General features: G+C 37.8%; 1 protein-coding gene across 4 annotated transcripts in view; it reads left to right on the top strand.

Moving 5' to 3' along the window:
• LOC128874966 (eye-specific diacylglycerol kinase) overlaps nt 1–15760 on the top strand; it is a 52879-nt gene that overhangs the window by 18914 nt on the left and 18205 nt on the right. The gene's annotated exons all lie outside the window — the stretch shown is intronic.

The raw sequence follows: 15760 nt of genomic DNA, 5'->3' as shown, positions 1-15760 counted from the left end.
GGAGGAGTCAGTGTATGTATACACGTGGGACAAGGTAGCCAGGCATCGTTAACAGAGCGAAAATGTCCACTTGGTTTGCAAAAAAATTCCTGAAAACTGGAAGGGTCGTTGATTTAATAGAAATTCACGACGCATTTTTTTTTTTAAATTATTCGTTTAGCTTCGTTCTTTTGTTCGTTTGTGCTCCTTGGTTGTTAATTTACCTTTTCTTGCCCACAGACATTAGGGGTAGTCTCTTATCTAAATTGGAACGTTGGAGGTTTTCCATTCTACAAGTGAGGAATGTATATTTACGAACTCGATCATACACATTGTACATGTTACCTAAATAAGGTTTATACATAGTCTGACTCTATGCGTCTTCATTTTATTAAAAATGCCAAGGATGTCCGAATGTACTGATCCTTGTCTTGGAAAAGTTGTTTTCCTTTGTTGGAGAATCTTCTTTGAACAGATGCTATGTTTATACAGTCATGTGTTCTATACATTTTGCAAGTAACTTTAGAGTAAAGTTCTATCCAATTAGGGAATTCCAGTGTTCTATACTTGTGAATGCTAATTAAAATTTGTTAGATGAATGAATTCCTCTGCATTTAATGTAGCACACTTATGTCATACTGTACTGTTGTACAGCATCTAATTTAAGTAGCATTTAGCATCATTGAAAGTACCAAGGGTGCGCTGTCATCAAATTCAATCATTTTCACGAATAATTCTGATTCTCTCATCACTCTCCCCGGTACAATAAAAAGGATCTCATAAATGTCCCGTCGCGCCTGTTCCCCCATTTCACTAAATGTGCTACGAAGGATATTCAGTGCGTCAAGGAAACGGATAAGGATAAGACCGAAAAGATTCATAAAACTTTTTACGATCACACTGTTCCACACTTTTGAGTCGTACTAGATGTTCCTTTGCATTCCCCTAAACGCGCCATTAAAAGTGTTCCGTGCGTCGAGGAAGCGCAGGATAATAAAAATGAAAAAAATTCATGAAACTTTTTATCGGCATGCTTGCAAGTTGTAAGATCGTAGATGGGATTCCGAGCTTTCATTGATCGTAAATGTCCGACAGTTGGTGCGAGTAGGGTGAGTTACGTAAACGAAAAATTATTATAACAGAAGAGTCAGCGAATGCAAATTCTGGCGTGATTATCTTTTATGTGGACCTTCTTTAGTGGTTTTTTTTTTTTGTTGGTTCGATTCATCTTTGGAGCTACGTTCACATTTTACGGTGTACCGTGCATACATGGCGATCATATTCTGTTACATGAGTTTCGTGTCAAGATTTTGGGTTTCCTTGTGATCGTTTTTCTATTTTTTTTGCAAATGACCAAGTTTCTGCTGCTACTCACCCCAGTAAGGTATTAACTGCAGGATGGGTTGAGGTATTAATGGAAATATCTGAACGTAAAAAGTTTCTAAATTTAATTTCTCGCAATTTTTGTGGAATACGTTTTTGCTGCAAAGGCAACCATAAGCGAGATAGCACACGCTGCTTTATGTTTGGGGCTACCGCAATCCATTTCGTCAGCGAAAATTATGCAACGTTACTCAGGAGAGAGTTTTAATTAGGCTATTCAATGGATACCCATGTAAAATGGGGTTACTTTGCAATTTATGGATTCGAATGAATTCTACTATGGATTTGTTACAATTTTATTTGAAAATTGTGTAATCATTATTATTTAAGCTCTTTGGGAATTGCAATCTTGCAATAACACACTCATAATGAATTCCTCGAAAATAAACTTCCTCGAAAAATAAAGAATTCGTGAACATTTCTAAAATGAAATTAATACATTGAGGACAATAGTACTCGAGGAAATTTTATGAAACAGTTTTTACAGAAGAAATTCTATTTATACGACCGAAGTATCAATCGGAGCGTCACGTTTCGTGCTGCGCAACTTAATTCTGAATGTTTCGACGCAGCATCGAGTTTCATAACACGCAACGGGCAACAAGTGCGAGAACGCAGAGTAACGCTCCATTTAATTTCCAATGATTTACGTTCTTTTCGCCGTGAATAGCATCAGCGAGACAGGAGAATCTCCCGCGAACGCGGCATTGTCCGAAGCCATTTGGATTTATCCAAACCAAACGGTGTCACCGAAACAGGAAATTGATCAGTGGTTGAATACATTTTCGCCCCAGAACACGCTCATTGTCTTCCTGGCATTGTCGTTTCCCGACAAGTTTTTATTTGATCGCGTCGCGCCGACAGATATAAAAGCGACGACGAAATAATATGGAAATTCGCGCGCCTCGATGAAACACCTGTCTCGCGTTACTGGGTTCGAGTTCTCGACGGAAACGCGTTGATATTAAAAATTTCAAACAACACTTGCTGCACGAGAATATTGCGTGGGTATTGAAGGCATCGTTAATGAGAATTTTTATTTTATACATTTTTCTTCGACGCTTTTGTTCGCCATACCGAGGCGAAGAACAATGTGTATGGGGCAGAAATTACCTCGAACGAAGGAGAAATTGATTACAAAATTTACAATATTTTTATGAGATGCTAAGTAGACTTAGAATAATGTCAGCTGACTTATTTGTAATTTCAGAGTAAAATAATTGTAAAAAGTAGCGCTCTTTTTGTTTGAAAGTAGCTAGTATTCTTACAATATTTTGTTATTATTTTTCATGGCCTACTTTTTGCAGGAAATTTTTGCGAACACTCCGATTTTTACATATCTCGAGTGACATATAACGCTGTACGTGTCGGCTAATCCTATCTTTTTAAATTCCAGCTGCATCCAAAAGCACGCTTTGATGAAAGTATGAATAAAACATGATTTCCATTCTGTTGTTCTTTCGTCGCCATTAAAATTAGCATCAAGTGCGTTTTTACTTATTCTGAGTTGCAAAAACTTTGGGGGAAAAAGACGTTACATCTTGGCAAAGTGCAAGTGGAAATTAGATCTGACGAAATTGTTAACATCGGTGAACGTATACATAGTATCGAACGATCGATCATGGTGAACCATTTATGTGAGTATTCTGTGCCACTGAACGGTGGAATAATTGCATACGGTTATACAGCAAGGTCGATATCGCGAGCCTCGCTAATAAATCATAGAGTGAACCGATCGAATGTTACGGCAGTCGTTTTCTCGTTATTGCATTAAACGATAGTCGTTTCAACGAGTTAATAATTACCGTCCACCTAGGGAATGGTAGTGTGGAATAATATTGATGGGAGAAAGAAAAAACATGCTTCGAGGTAATTTAAAGTCGTATCGATTCAGATGTTTTCCAGTAAGGTTTTATATAACTTACGTTACGTTAAACACTTTCATTTCTGACTGAATTGTTTGTTTTAGAAACGATGTTAATAAAACATATTAATATATTACAATTAAAAGTCTATAAGGAGATGGTAATAATGAAGAAATTGTTTTTTATTTTAAAGTCTATTTTTCGAGTCTATTCTAGTTTCTAATTTTTAACTTGTTTTTTCAAAATGTCCATTTCTGGTAATTGAGATGTGATTCTCTATTAATAGATAGATTCGATTTTTTCGCCCAGGGCTTCGTTTTCGAGAAAATTAATTTTGAAGTTCTGCCAACACGTGCCTGACTATGTTTCGGTATTTCTACTGATATTGGTGTTTGTGGACATTAACGCTGGTGTAGCATTGTCTGTTTTCTATTTATCTTTTTATATACCCTCTAACTAGTTAGAATTAGTTATAATTGATAATAGTAAAGCATTATCAATATTTATATGTATCAAAACTAGTAGAAATAAATTGTTTCTTTCTAACGAAATGTTTCTTGCTTTGTTACGTTCAAAATCAGAATAATATATGGACTTGGGTCGTTGTCATTGTGTGATAAATCATTGCAAACATGTAACCAAAAATTACAGTTTGGAATAATCAGTCCTGGACAAATTATTCTCATCCGTAAAAACAGACTGTACTGGTCAGACAAGTCAACCAAGTTCTACTCAATATCACACATGCTATATGATTTTTTTAAACTTAATGTTCTCAATAGTGGAGTCTGTTGCAACAAAATTGTTTCTACATTTTTGAAATAACTTTACTAAAATATAGTGAAAAACACAATCGAATAATTTCATAAAAATGAATGTACTCACAAAGTGTCTGAGTACTTGATTCCCTAAAAAGTTTAACAAATCTAACAAGGTCCAAACCCTCCAAAAACAACCTCATACTCTTTTTTCATTACTTCTCGCGCAAGTCCATACATTGTATATCCCTCGATTCGAGTTGTCAGCGCAAAACTCGGCCACGGGAGAAGCGAATGTGTTAAAACGATTTTTAATTGCTTTCCGGCGACCCGTTTCATTTCTTTTTTTTTCAGCAAAACGCGACAGAGTACGCGAGGGCACTTTATCAGACTTCGTGTGCGCCCGGTTGCTTCGAGTTTACGAATCCTTTCGTATTTGTTGAACTTTTAATTACTGTTTAATTCAGAAACACGAGGCGTCCCAGTTGCTAATTATGCTTCCTGTTTTTTTCGCTGTTTTTCATTTTCTCGAGCGTGCTCCTTCGGCCCCACTGGACCAATCTCGCAGGGCGTTACGATCCGGCGTTACTTTTCATTAAGGCGTCGCACAAAGATTAAAATGAGCTCGCAATTTGCCGCGTGGAGCATCGTGCGACGAACGTGGCGAATTTATCCGCGCAGTGCTCGTTAGTCGAATCGTTCTGCTCCTGTTCGTTTCTTGAGATGCGCATTGCTCCGATTACGGGTGGTGGCAGACGTGAGTAATCGATTATATCGAAGTTGGAGTAGTTATTTTTGTGCTGAAAGGGAAAGAGAAGGATTGTTCTGTTGGCAGCAGAGTGACCGAGGTATAATTAAATTTGTGCTCGTATAGTATTCATACTTATATAATAACCATACTGACTTTGTAAGGCGATCTGTTGCAAATGTTAGCGAATCGAATATTCTTATACACTTTTGAGTGTTCATATAATTATTTACTCTTTTACTGAATATACAGAATTGATGATAATTGTTGTAAATGTCTCTTATTTTTATTTGGAACAAGTCTTAATTTGGAAAAACGAGTCTCAAGTACGTACAGTTATCCTAGTCTACCCAGAAAAAATCTATATAATGTAGAAAATTATGCACACCTCTCTACCTATACAAACTAATTAAAAATTAAACTCCTACATCTATAACACGATCATATCTATAAATGGTCCTCTTAAATATCACACGTACATGTGAAAAAAATTAATTGAAATCGTCGACCTCTCCGTCCTCTTATTATTCACTTTTATTCATTTTTTACGGAGAGCCGTAAAGGAGATAATTTGTAAACAGACTACCGTGGCACGGAGGCGTGTATAATCATAAAAAACCCAGAGGATAAAAAGCAGGAAGAAAATGCTTGGAAAATACGGTGTCGGGGAAGCATGTTTTTCAGAAATACGACTGCCTCAAGCTCGGAGGAAAATGCATCGTGGTTTCGAGATGAGAAATAGCTTCCGTGTGACTGCGACGAATACTTGAAAGAGGAAGGACAACAGTCTCTTAGCTAAAGCTTCTTACACGGAATATCGCCTAACACTGCGCATGTTTTATTAACAGGATCAATCATGCGTTTCCAAGCGTTTCTCGCTGTCCAGTCTATCACTTTCGTAAATGTGTTCTTTCTGGTATTTTTGAAGACTTTATCCCTTCATGGTCGACAATTTCAAACGAGATTTATCACTAGAGACGCTAAAGGAGAAAAATGGACCAACAAATCTGATGGTTGCCTGCTGCGATACAGTTACTATATGGTGTCTTTCAAGGATTTTATTAAAGACATGCTTTGATTTGGAAAAGTATCGTTGGTAGAGGGTTTTTCAAAAAGGGATTTAGTACCCTTTTCTATTTGATATATCAGCAATCTTGTCAAGTGATAGCATAACTTGGAATTATTTTCTTTTAGATGAATTACACATGCCCCACCTACAGTATCTTAATATTCTCTCATTATACTATAGTATAAATCGTAAATTTTTGCATTTCACCAACAAAGATCAAAACTTTTCATTGAAAACATACATTTCACTACTGACTCTCAATTAATCGATTTCACATAACGACATACTCATACAATTTTATTCCACTGCACTATTTATTTCCACTTTACGTGTATAATAAATTGAAGTCGCCTTTTATTATTCGTTTATCAGAAAATGTAATATCCGGGCGTTTCTGTAACACCAAAGTGTACCGTAGTTTATTTGCCACGTCAAACAGTCAGGTGGGATATTCGAGGGAGGTAAAAAATTAATGTGGCGTTTTCGTTGGACACAGAGAGGATTATAGTTGCGGAAGAATTGTCTCAGAGACCCACCGTTACTTTCTGAAAATGTTTCTCCCGCATTTACGAGCAAAGTTGTACCGTGGATGTTTGTTCCGCGAATCCTACGCTTTTCCACATTATATTTCGTACCGATTCGTAACCGGCCCTTGTAAGTGAAATTTTGTCCTGCATAGAATACGCTTGTAAATGACGTTTTCGTCGCATAGAATGTCTCGCTTAGGGTCCAACGTGGACTGCAAATGAAATTTTTCTGCGCGGAATATTATCTTGGCGACGTCTCGCGAAAATTAAGCCAGAAATATTGAAAAAGTTACGTCTTCGTCCTTCACATTCAAAGAAATAGCGAAAATATTTTATAAGGAAACACAGACAAAAAACATCGCAATTGAAAAGTTTTTAATTACGATTCACTTTAAGCACAAATTGTGCAGCTAATTACGAAACTTTCGACTACGTTCCCCTGTACAATTTACTTGCAGAATTAATTGAGTTGAATATTAATTACTTCGTTTCGGTTGAAGTCTCTACAGTTCTCAAGTATTCGCCATTTGTTAGATTCGCAACGTAACGTCGCGAGCCGATTTAATTAGAAAAATTCCCGTGGATCGTTTCCCCAGAATTGCTCGTGCCATAGTTCGAAGTATTTTTTACGTGCATGCAAAATGTTCACTCGATTCGAAATGTGGTTATTGAGAAATCAACGAAAGTTAATTCAACGAACTCGAGACAAAATTGCAGTGTAACTACACCAAAAGGAAAAATGAAATGCCGTCAGTTTTTTTTATAATTATAATTACTGTCAATAATAAAACGAACAAAAGTTTGATAATAACAAAAAAAAAGTCGTCCCTGAAGAGGTTAAATTGAGGAAAGGAATTTGTGCTACCAAACATTGACTCTTTTGTAACAAGAAAAATGTTGTATTGTTATTGGTTGTGTCAATATATTTCCGAGTTCTTTGACTTCTCACTGTCAAACACACTGTCTCATTAAGGTAATGCGATTCATTGATTTTACGCCTTTCCGTCGGGCCAATTATATCGTATTAATTGATCTCTAAGTATGTATACGCAGTATCTATTTTTAGGATGACATGATGAACAAAAATAAACATTGTACCCTTGCGTAGTAGCGTGTAGGGTTACGATGACATTATTTTAGCAATTCGTTCCATGTCGAATATTTTGAGGAACAAGACTGTAGTACTAAATTCCCTTAATAAAATTAAGTTTAGTTTCGATTTAAAGGATTACGATGACAGTTCGTTGCAAGCATAATTAGTGGTATATTAAAATAGCTAATAATAAAAGATGCTCGTACCGTAAATGCAACCTAAAGAATTTTCATTTCTGTAAATATTATAGTTTTTTTTTTTGAGCAATGTACTTACCACTTTGCTAATATGCTTTAGAATAACAATTACGCGTGGGAATTATTACGTTAAGTTTAATTTTATGAAGTGTACGCGTAAAGCATTTCGCTGCTGCGTTTATTTGAAAAGCACACCTGCAGTCTGGCATAAAGGGAACATTTGTTTTACACAGATTTTGCTCTCACACGTGTGTAAGCTGACTCGCGACGTGCATGCAATATCTCTCTCGACCGGTGGAAGGTCTCGTGGGACACGATACCAATAACTTCGGGTTTGTGGGGTCCGATAATGAAAATCTTCGACTCGTTATGTAGGATACAGACTTCGTGGAATACGATACAAACGAACATCGACTCGTCAGACACGCAACAGGGGAACCTGCGTGACCTAGCTCTGAGATTCCATGGATTTAGGGGTGGCAGTACTCACTATACTCTCCACCAGATGACTATCTAACCGACCCCACTCTCCCAAGCTCTCAATCCAAGTTCTAATACGAAAATAGCATTTCCTTGAGAACTTCTTCAATGGACATAGAGGGTACGAATATTTGTGGCATTCCTTGTATATTGCATGAAAGTGCAATTGTTTCGAAGTACAGAAATATTTTTGTCTTTTTTTCTTAAGTCGTTTTTTATTCAGAATGTCGGACTTGTCTTGGAGTGACGTTTCTCTATCCTGTACCTATCCTATCAAGTTCACTATGTACTGCCTGTATAGCATCCCATGAGTCCCAGATCTCTTGCATCGAGTCAGCAATGTCCCCATTGGTCCATATCGTATATTGTTGATCCCTTCCCGCACTACCTGTATCTAGCTACCTGTCTCCAGAGTCTCCTATTGGCTCCATTCATATTTTACGAATCCTGGATAATCAAATATCGAGTCTAGTGGTGTCTCGAGTCCAGCAAGTCTCGGTTGACCTGTATCGGAGAGTCGGGAGTCGCCTGTATAGTCTCGCAGCTCCCCATCGTGTTCCACGTGGCTAATGTTGTCTTTTCCGTACCTTGCGTACCTTGAGCACACACGTATCAAGAGCTATGTAAATATCGGAGGTCACCTGCGTCGGTTCCATGATTCCAGAGCGGTCGGTTATACGCCCCTGAAGGTGTTCTCCATCGGTCCACTGAAAATATAGAGAGTTCATGGTCGTGCTCTCGCGCACGGTCGTTTTTCGTTTGAACTGTTTCGAATGGTTTTCGTGCTGTTGCGACAGGGCGAACGTGAAAATCGCGCACACATGCGACTCGGCACCGTGTAACAGCGGTAAAAGGATTTTTCTTTAGCTCTGCTTCAACGTAATATTGTTTACCAGTTCGGGGATAATATTTTCTTCGGCGAAGTCGCGAAACAGGGAGCTTTCTTTCCCTTTTTACTTCACAGGATATTGCTGGATTGGAAAGAGAGGAATTTACACGTCTTTCTTAGGTTTTTATATTTTTTCAGATGAAACTAGAAATACAAGTTAACAAACAGTGGTTGTAAAATCGAGGTGTTTATGGATCTCGGAACTCCTGGATAGAAGTTCTAATTATTAAAATCAACGCAATAAAAAATTCCATTCATACATCTCTCCTACCTCATCGTTGTTCCCATTTCCATAAAAGATTCGTCAAATTTAATATTCACTCCTGCAGATAGCCATCGCATCAAAAGCATAACGTTTCACGGCGACCACGTTCGTTTATCGAACGTCGGGTAAGTGTAACCGACAACATGATTATCGGTCGTGTAAAGTTGAGCGCAACAGATTCAAGGGTGCGGTAATAACGGAAATTGGCAATCTACGAAAACGCTTTGTCCGCGTATAAAGGAAAAAATTATCCGACGAGCCTCGATTACAAGCCAACGAGGAGACAGGGGACGCTATAAATTGCTCGCGCAGCGTCGACTATGGTAAATATTTTCACAGCCAGTTTGCGTGATTTGAAATCAGAAGTTGCCCCGAAGTGTGCTCCCGACCGCAAATTTTGCACGTGACTGGAGCTCATCCCGGACGATGTTTAGGTTAACCGACGGGAAGAAACGGGGCAAACTCATTTCGCGATAATCCACTTTTTATGGCGGATGTACGACTACGAGGAAGAAGATATGTAAAATTCGTTGAACTTAATTACGATAAAGAAAGCCAAGGAGGATGGTTAGCTTGGAGTTACTGGGTTTGTATACCTTGCACAACGTAATCGAGAGTTTAGAAGTTTAATCTATACATCAGTAATAAAAGAGATAAATTGCAATATTTCACGTAATATAATATTTGCTTATATTATATTTTAAGTTGGATGTTTCCTGTAGTAATTTAATATGTTGTTAACTTATATTATAGTTTTGGACAGTACTCTGTACGAGGTTGATTATTTTTATTTCTTTTAGAAAGGCTAGAGTAGGGTACTAAATTTCATTTTGTATCATAAAAGCATTCGACGTTCTTTTAATGATTTTCAGCAGAACTATTACATGGCAATGGACTGATACTCCTCTGTAAAGACCTCTGAAATGAAATAAAAAGTGAACGATCAAGCAAGCGTTAAAGAAATATTTCCAAAGATACGCTTGGAAAGTTCACAGCACATCGTTAATATTGAAAGTTCATTTATTTTTATATTTATTGGCTTATTTCTGGGGTGAAAGTTCATTCAAATGTAATTTAATACATTTCATGCTACGAATGAAGGCTTTGTGAAATAATTAAATACTGAAATTGAACAAAGGAAGTTCGCTAGCGAACAAAATAAATTTGGTAAAATATATTAGCGTGTGACCTGAAAATTTCACGTGCCGCGGAGGGTTGAAGCTACGTGATCCAGGGCTAGAAAAAGAAAGATGGCGTGCACTCTTGACCCGAGTGCCGTTTATATATTCGAGTATGCATAAAATATAAGCGCACCCGTCAAGAGTAATTCCAATACGGTCTCGCGAAAATAAACGCGTATCGATTCTCGGAGGGTAGCGGATTCTTGTCTGCGACGCAGCCAGTTCGGTCCGATACAAAATTACCCGCTGTCGCTAAAAATTGAATCCTCGCGTCAGCCAGCGACGGGTCAGTCCAAAACCACTGCGCTACTTTTTAAATCACGAGAGTTTACATTTAGAAGTTGAAAATACCAGTCGAATATAGCCCACGAATCTAGCGACAATTTACACTGGAGCTCGAAATTTGCAAAGTGCCAAAGTGAGCTCTTTTTAAAAAAAGAAGTCAAACAAGAGAAGTTTTCGAACCTGAAAATTCTAATTTAAATGAAATATTAGTACTATTAAGTCGGAAATTAATTTTTAGTTATCATAACCGGTACATATAAAAATATAGAAACTCACGATTAACATCTTTAATGAATACTTATTCCGAATACTAAACGAATACTAAATACTACTGTATACATCATAAATGTTTAATTAATTCTCACATATAAAGTTTAATTGCAAAAGTTTCATTTAGTCTACTCCGAGGAGCATTTCGCCTAATTGTAACCCATTTTGCTCAATTAAGATGAAGCTAGATTCCATTAGCAGACACCAGTGTTTCTTTTATACCCTTCTTTTAATATCTCCTGTTCCAGATAGGATGGTAAATTCTTTGTTTACGTTTATTTTTACATCGTACGAGCGACGAGTATGGCTTCCAGCTTTTAAATTTAATCAATTTGTATCATTGACGGTATACGGTATTAAATTGACAACGCCGTGTAACAGGATTTAATTGTCACGATATTGAAACTTTTGTGGACACACGTATATATATATATGTACATGTCTCTGCAAAGTGGACGTAATTTTATTCTCAACAACAGCGGTACCTGTAACGAATTTTTGCATTTATAACCGTGGTGTAAAATTAATATTCTGCCGTGTTTAATGCAGACTGTATCCATTTCTATACACTTTATTATTTGCCTCGTTACGCGTGTATAGGTAATTTAATTCGATTATTATCAACGAATATGTCAGATCAATCGGAAATGAAACATCGCGAAATAAATTTTATTGCCTTATTAATAAAATCAGTAGTTCAATTTTACTTTATCAAGCTGTCATTTCTAAGCGTATTGTAAAGTGTATTGTAATTTGTAAATATTATTGTGTACATAGTTTTAAAATAGTAATTAAAAATTTCGCAAATCCCAATCACATTCAACGTGGAAATTCATTGTATACAAGAAAAGAAATTGCTCTCCTTTTTTATTTAACAAGTGACTACAAATGATTCTCTCATGGGACGCGAGAATACCAGAGTAATCGAACGTCGGGTTCCGCGTTTGAATATCGGGTTAAAAAGAAATGAATGGGACCGAATTCTATCGTCGGCCATCGACGAAACGGCGGGAAAAAGCGTCGAACGAGAATAGAACGAGTACCAGTACGGTGAGTTATGCCTACGATTTATAGAACTTCCGATTGCACGGGCCACGTGGAATGGCCCCCGTTTAACTGCAATTTTCGCAGCACGTGGCGGTCGGGATCGGTAGCGAAGAGCAATTTCGACACGATAAATAAATCTCATGGGCCGTCAGCGGAAAACTGTTTTATCCGCGTCGAGAGGCATCGCAACAGCGTGTACCGTAACGAAGATTGATTCCACCGATGCCTCGGGACTTTGATGAATCGGTAGCCGTTCATCCGCTGAATTTTCCATTTAAGTTTTCTGTTCATCGCGACTCTTTCTACTCTTTGACTCACCTTCGCTGATATAGTCATTTTACTCACCTGTAGTATAATAGATAGAGCTTACAACTTGCAAGAGGGTTTTCTACGTCAGCATATATTAATGTAAGCTAACGTGTATTCAAGTGTACTAAAGGAACGGTGTTAAATAACTGTGTTAAAATACTACACTCGCGACCACTTACTCTAGAACTCTCCGCGCACGGACCTAATAAAATCACCTCCATTTCGTTCTCTCGAGTCCAATGCCCAAACGAAAAATATTTCCTCAAAGACCAATGTCTACCTCTCATTCATCATAAAATATTCGTTTCAATCGAGCGGTCAGTTTCGCTAGAAAAAATTCGTGGAAACACCCTGCCGTGTTTCGTTGGCGTCGGTGGCGTAACTCCTCGAGATGATTGATCGGGGCGACGCAAAGTCACGCACTTTCGTCTCGGGCGAAATGAGTAAATTTGCAAAGTAATTCTCATTTAGCCAGGACCCGTGTCTCGAGCACGCCCAGAGTTACAAAGCCCGGAAGGCGTGGATCGACGCTAGACGACGCGACGCGCGATTAAATTTGAAATGTTCGCGCGATGCGTCGCGACTCGGCGCGTACACGCAATTAAAAGTATTGATTTAGCGATTAGCGGGTTGAATTGACTCGTGTGTAGTCCCGCGATGCAACTTCCGTCTCCTCTGTTCGTTTGCGCGAATGCGGAACGGAGCGTTTGGCGAAACGTGGGGCTTTTTAATCCCCTGGAACGTCCAATCCTGATCGCGTTATTTCTGGAACAAAGGGTTCCCCCTCCTTTTGGAGGCTTTTTCTGTCGCCGGACGGACAAATTCGCGATTAAAATTAGCCAAAAAGTGCTTGCTGGACGTGGTTTGTTGTAATAGGCAAATTATATCGTTAAAGAAGTGAGATTGGCGACACTTTGAAAAAGAAATACACATATATCAATGTAGACAATTCTTTTCTGCGTTGTAAATTCTTCCTAAATAGGGCAGTTATAATTTTAATATTTGAAAACGATTACGAAGGACACACTTAAGTAAGAATATCTGCTCTAAATATGTACCTTGTTTCTCCTTCTATTTTTCTGTTCATCGCTACAGTCGCTAAGCATGGTTTCACCTGTTCCTCTGATCGACAATGAGTTGACTCGGGCGCGGCAGTTAAGTGGTTAACCCTATAGCGCGTAATTTCTTTTTACTGCGATTCTGTTTATTTAATGGAAAGCGATGCCCAGAGGTGTAGGACAAATAGTACAGAATTTTACGTGTTGAATTTGACGATCGTTTTTGTTTTTGACGAATACTCAAATCTCTTCTGGAAAGCAGTAATAGTACACCTTAAAATAAGTCATTTAGAGCTATTATAGCACTCTAGAGCAAACTTCAACATTGTAGAATCATCCTTGTAGAAACGAGCCAGTAAAGGATGTAGACTTTCAGTCTCCTTTTCGTAGGAATTCGACCTTTCAGGAATCTCGAAGTAGGCGTGGGCGTTATAAGACAGGACAAGGTTTATTGCATTGCCTCGCAGCATCAATCAGGATTTGGTGACGCAGATGGTGGACTAACGCAGAATTCGGATGACGTGGAATTTGGGTGACGCAAAGAAATATCTCGATAAAAATGTGGAAACATTCTCGGAATATATCACTAAAGAATTGAATATTCAACGGTTATAATACATACCTTTGTGTTATTAGGAACGATATAAAAGTTTTACAGTTTTTAGATTATACGGGTTTAAGAATCCCATTTCGCACAGTGTGTAAGTACATTACAAATAGGATAATTTTAATTACAAATAGGATAATTTAAAATATACTGATGTTATACATAATTTGTAAAAATGAATTTTTCTGAAAACTAATTATATACTGGATACTTTGTTCTTCTACGGACCACTAGTGCCAGCCACGGCTCCTTGATGTTGTCTCTGCTAATCTAAACCTAGTCTCACTTTACACTTTGCACTTTTGTACTTTACGCATCACTATAAAGAAAGGTCGTGCCCGTATGGAAGCCGAATAAACCCCAGATTCAACGGATTTCAGATTTAACAAATGGAATCCTACGGTTCCAGTGTCGCTGCACCTGTAAATTCTATTCGGTTCTTTCCAATATTGCTTTAAAATTGAATAATTTTCCGGGAAGCGTGTCACCTCCGTCTATAATGGAACCCTGGACCTCTGGGGCGGAATTCAGATTTACCGATCAGAATTTCTAATGGAGGTTATTTTGGTATTGGTCGGGATTTCGTATCGCATAGCATTGCTATCGCGAAATCGCACTTTATGGCGGAGGAGACGGATTTTTCTCACGTCGTGAACATCGTTCTCGGGGGATTTTATATATAATAGCTTCTTGCAGTGGCACCTCTTCGACAAGCGCTGCAATGTTTTGCCGATACGTGTTTGAAGAGACGGCGAAATATGGCAGACTAAACCATTGCTTTTCTGAAGAAAATAAATATGTGGCCTTTTGTTATTATTAATGTTCGAATAAGTTAATTGTTTTGTGCTTGAAAATGTTATAATTCTTTAGGTATGCTTATATTTTTTCAACATTTATTCCTCATCCTCAGGAAAGTCGGGATGAAGAATAAATTGAAGCTTTTCAAAATTGAATGAACTGCACGCGGAGTCGATCGAATTAAAATATCATACCTTTTCTCTCAAATGTAGCGAGGTTTAACTGTTTTGCATATTCTTATAAGAAGACGTAAAACTTTCTTTGCTCCATTTGTCAAATTCTCAAAGTATACACTCGAGTGTATACTCGTTCTAAATATTTTTATTTCCGACTAAACTGTTAGGCAAAAACGGCGGATGGTTTACACAGGCATTCCGTTACTTTTTAGAAATTCCATTAAAGTCTATGCCAGTGTCGGGTGGACGTCCACCTGGGAAACAGGGAATGAAAAATCCTCAAATATACTCGTAATCCTATTAACGTGACGGCTGTTCAATATAAAACCCGTAGCTTGCGCGAAATCGGATTTAACCGTGTAAAAAAAGAAAAGGATATAAAAAAAAAGAACGCTGAGACCTCGTTCCCCGCTTTAATTATATGATCGATCAAAATTACGCCAGAGATATGTCTCTCGGTCTGAAACGCGATTAAGCAATCTTTTAGGTAATTAATTTAATGGAGTGGTGACGTCGTAAAATAGTACCTGACATTCCCTAAAAATATATACATATATTAAGTATGTATAAAAATATCCCAATTTAGGAATCATATATATTTATTGATAAATAGCTCGATTCCCTGCTCAATTTAGTCCAGATATAACACAAGCTTACCATTAATTTTTCATTTACTCACCAACCACTTCACCCTCGTGTTATTTACATCCAAACACCCCTGAATCATGTACTCCATACCAAAAGTATGCCAGAAAAATACAGTACACAAATCTCCC

The sequence above is a fragment of the Hylaeus volcanicus genome, chromosome 4 (genome assembly GCF_026283585.1).
Source record: "Hylaeus volcanicus isolate JK05 chromosome 4, UHH_iyHylVolc1.0_haploid, whole genome shotgun sequence".
In the NCBI taxonomy this organism is placed as follows: Eukaryota; Metazoa; Arthropoda; class Insecta; order Hymenoptera; family Colletidae; genus Hylaeus; species Hylaeus volcanicus.
The sequence above is the reverse complement of the archived record's forward strand: the minus strand, read 5'-3'. Positions and strand labels throughout refer to the sequence as shown.